This window comes from Marmota monax, unplaced genomic scaffold, assembly GCF_021218885.2.
Source record: "Marmota monax isolate L192 unplaced genomic scaffold, Marmota_monax_Labrador192_F-V1.1 WCK01_AAM20220418_F8-fsc00111, whole genome shotgun sequence".
Lineage (NCBI taxonomy): Eukaryota > Metazoa > Chordata > Mammalia > Rodentia > Sciuridae > Marmota > Marmota monax.
The window spans coordinates 2,568,193-2,572,746 of record NW_026695067.1 but is presented as its reverse complement, the minus strand read 5'-3'; the positions used below and the strand labels follow the sequence as shown (position 1 = coordinate 2,572,746).

The 4,554-nt window shown below is 46.6% G+C and overlaps 1 pseudogene; it reads right to left on the bottom strand.

The window, feature by feature from the left end:
• Window positions 1-456: 456 nt before the first annotated feature.
• LOC124081746 (small ribosomal subunit protein eS27-like) lies at window positions 457-710 on the bottom strand (annotated as a pseudogene).
• Window positions 711-4,554: the final 3,844 nt, after the last annotated feature.

Here is a 4,554-nt window from a genome sequence, read left to right as displayed (position 1 = left end):
GTCCTTTCCTCTACTCTCTGGAAAACTCTCTTTCAAAAGAACCTCTAAACAGTTTCTCAGCATCCTTTCTTCAGATTGATTTTAATTTAGGTGGAAAATGTTCCAGCCCAGTTGGTGTTTAATTGTCACTGAGAGGACCAGAGATTCAGAGCAAGAGACCTTGATTTCCATCTTGGCTCCAGAAAATCGATAGACGGAGACAGGAGGAGGCGCCCCCAGGGCAGGCAGCAGAACAGCCCGTGCTCAGGCCCTAAACAGGGAAGCCCTGGGCTTGTCCAGGGAACTGGAGGTAAGGAGGGGAAAAGGGAATGAGAACACGGGGTCAAAGAGCTCCAGCCTCATCTTGCTGAGGTTGAATTTCTTCAGGTGGAAAACAGGGATGAAGAGTTCACTCATTTTATTATCCAAAATTTGTCTATCGGGATGTTTTCCCACTCATTTCGATTCAGGTTGCTCTTAGTGTTGCTTCTTCCCAACAGAACACCCTTCTGTAAGCCCTGCTTTTCCTCCCACAGGCTGGCAGAGAACAGTGAGCAGCCAACACACAAAACTACCGTTCGTGCCTGGCTAAAGACTGTGGTGACATTAGAGCGTCCTGGGCATTTCACATCCATGAAATGGGAATTGGGGCTCTGCACCAGGTGCTTCTTCTTGTGTTTCCTCTTTTCCTTTTCTGGAGAGGGATGAAGAAGATCTTTTGCAAGAGGCATATTCATGTGGAGAGGTCATCACTGCTAGAAAGTCCACATATTTTAAAAGTGATGCTTCAAAGCTTATATTAGAAGTATATAAACCAGATGCAGGCCTGTAATCCCAACGGCTGGGGAGGCTGAGGCAGGAGGATCTCAAGTTCAAAGCCAGCCTCAGCAACTGAGCAAGGCCCTAAGCAACTCAGTGAGACCCTGTCTCTAAACAAAATATAAAAAAGGGCTGGGAATGTGGCTCAGTGGGTAAGCACTCTTGGGTTAAATCCCTAGTTCAAAAAAATAAAAAAAGAAGTATATAACACATCAAGCCTCAGTGTTTGACAACATGAAAAGGCACCTAGCCCATGTCCCGCCCCAGTAGGTTGGAACCCATAGTGATAGGGGCACCTTAGACCTGGCAATGCTGCTGCTGCTGGCCCATCCACCCAGACTCCCAGGACTTCCAATAGCAGAACCAAGCTGAGGAGGGGCAATAGCCCTCATCAGACCCACGAGACCCACCTTCTTAGGGTGGAGGTGCCCATCTCCCCAGCTTCCTCCCAAGTCCAGCTTTTGAAACGCCCTCCTCAGCTCACTTATAAGAGCTACATTTTCTCATGTTCTTTGGTTTGTTTGTAAATTTTTATTCTTATATAATTTTCAACTTAGAGAAGGGTACAAAGAACTCCTGTTCCCACTACCCAAATTCCTTAGATTGATTTACCCCATTGCTTTATTATTATTTCTTTATGCACATTCATTTGTTATATTACTGAAGTTGAAGGCATGGTACCTTTTCACCCCTGAATTCTTCAAGTGTGTATTTCTTACATAACCACTGTATAATTTTCAAAATTAAGAAATTTAACATCAGGCTGGGATGAAGCTCAGTGCTAAAGCACCTACCTAGCATGTGCAAGGCTTGGGTGGGTTCAATCCCCAGCACCGAAACACCCCACCCAAAAAGAAAACAAACAGAAAAAGAAATACAACATTAACACAATGCTGTTGTATAATCTGCACTCATGTTCAAATTTATTTGCATCAACTGTAATATCCTTCAAAGTTATTTTCTTTTCTTCTGGTCTCCTTCAATCTGTGACAATTCCCCAGTGCTTCTTTGAATTTCATGACCTCAATCCTTGGGGAGACTGCAGGCCAGATAATTTGGAGAATGCCTCTGAATTTGAATTCATGTCTAGTCCTTTCCTCATGATTGGATTCGGAGGATGGGTTTGGGTGGGAAGACTGCATCTGCTATGCTCCTGCGTCCTCATGGTGTCCCATTAGATGGCACATGGTGTTGCTTCCCATGAGGGGATGTTGACTTTCATCACCTGGCTAAGCTGGCATCCTCCAGCAATCCTCACTGTAAGGTTTCTGTCTCCCCTTTGTGATTAGTAAGTGTCTGGTAGACAAAACCTCTGAGGCTGAGTGAAATGTAGATCCTGTTCCTCACACTAGTTTTAGCACACATTGGTGATTCTCTAATTCCTTCCTTACATCTATATTTATTACATTATAAGGAAGAGTGTTCTCTTCTTCCCACTTAAGTGTTAATTTACTGATACATTAGTGTGGACTCCAACATCTGTGTTATTCAATGGCTTATAATTTATTGCTATTATCGCTGGTTATCAAGCACAAACTGTCCCAGAGTTGGCCAGGGTGAGCCCCTCAGGGTCTTCTGTTACTTCCTGCTGTGGCCCCATTACTTACTGAGAACATCCTAACTTTTTGATTCAAGATGTTTACTGTTCATCTTATAAGTCACCTGCCCCCAGCGCAGGGATCAGCATTTCTCCAAGGATCCCTGGTTACTTTCAGTGGTGAGTCCAGAAATTCTGCTCTTAATCCATTCTTCTTTACCTCTTGTGTCCCTGAAATCATCTGGAGTGGACTCTGAGGAGGCAGGCAATGTTTTGTATGAGCAGATAAGCCAGGAAATTTTAGGTTATTGCTGATGCTGAGCCCTTTTGAGCGCCCATGGTTTGCAGTAATTTAAGGAAACATGAGTCCTTTTATTGCTATTATCATTATGATAATAATAAACATTTCCATTCATTCACTGACAGGCACTGAGTCCCCACTCTGTGCCAGGCTGGGAGAAGCAGAGCCAGCTCACACAGGCATCACGCCCGGCTGGATTTAGACTTCAAGCTCAGGGCATGAGCAGGGCATTGAAGGCCCTGGAGCCAGAGGGTCCCTTCCCTTGACAATTCAGGTTGTGTCTCTTTTTAAGGCTGCCTCCCCTCTCCCTGACTTCAAGGTCAACTTACACAGAAATAGAGAAAGAAGAGAAAGGATTCTCTTTGCTTTAAATAGAACTAAAGAATGATGTGACCTTTTCATTCAGGGGAAAAAAAAAAGAGCCTATTAACAGACCCAGGAACTAGCACAGGTGGAGGGGGAAGTGTGAGATATGACAACCGGGACATTTCAAAATTGCCATGCCGGAAAAATCAGGAACCAGCAGGTTCACAGGATCTGCCTCTCCCGAACGGAACTCCTTTGGTTATAAACACAATGACCCAGTATTTGATTTTCTTTTCCCTATTCACATTTTTCAAAGCATCTGGACAAGTCACAGGTTTGAAGACTCTAGTTTCTCTTCCACAGCCTGCTCTGTGCAGGTGGAGCACCGGGTATGATGGACATTGAGTGCATGGTCCAGATCTCCCTCAAGGAAGGACCGACTGCGGGGAGGGTGTCAGCAATCTTAGCGGTCCATCCTTCAAAGCTTGCCTCAGCTATAGAGAGCTGCCTCCTCCTCCTGCCCTCATGTCCTTCCTGAACAGTCCACATCTGGTGACCAAATAAGGCAGGGGTATAAAGGTGCAGGCATTAGACTTGGTGCTGGACCACCCCAATGAGCTCTTCTCCTTCTGCTGATTTGCCGAGGCCTGGTGGAGCTGCAGAGCAGGTGGACTTTCCTCTGCCCCAGCCTGCTTTCTCCCCCTTCCTTTCACAGGTGGGGATCCCTAATAAACACCATGTGCTCCAAACTCTGTTTCAGCGTCTCCTGCAGAACCTTATTCCTCCAGCCCAGTGGTGTGAACATGGGCCTTCACAGGCCAAAGCAGGCCCATTCTGTAATCTTTCCTAAGGCACAGTGTGAGCTGCCGCCCATGCTCTCCCTGCCTGTCTTGGGGCTCCCCACTGGGCACTCCCCACCTATGCCCTTCTAGGTCACTCTCTTTAATTAAGCTCCTTCCCCCTAAATACTTTGTTCCAGTCTTCCCCCAGAAAAGTCTTCCCATTGTTCCAAGAAACCCAGGGCAGATTTGTCTCCTTGTCCAGCAGAGAAACTATCTAGGTGGATATTTAAACTTAAGTCAGATTGGGAGGGATCATTCATTTCTCCAGGGCATTACCAGGCCCGCAAATGTCCATGATGGAGGGACAGCCAGGCACTTCTGCAGATGGGTAGATCCATGCTCTAAAAGGGCAAGGCCCTTGCCTGGGGTTGCACAATGAGCTAGCCATAGAACCAAGTGTTAGGCAGCCTGTCAGAGCCTCCTAGTGCCCACTTGTGCCCTCCAGCCAGCCTTCAGACACTTGGTATCTGGATTCACCTTGTAGTATTAGGGATTGAACCCAGGGCCTTGTATACGCTGAGCAAGTAAGTTCTCTGTCACCGAGCTACCCAGACCCTTTTAAAATTATTCTGAGACAGGGTCTCACTAAGTTGCCAAGCCTCAACTTGAGTTTGCAATCTTCCTGCCTCAGCCTCCCAAGTTGCTGAGACTACAGGGGTATGCCACTGTGCCTGGCTCAGCTCCTGGTCTTGACCTTCCTTTTGGATCCCCCAGCTTTCTCTTCCCTCTCCTTCCCATTCTTCTTTCTTTTTCTCCCATGCAACCTGACA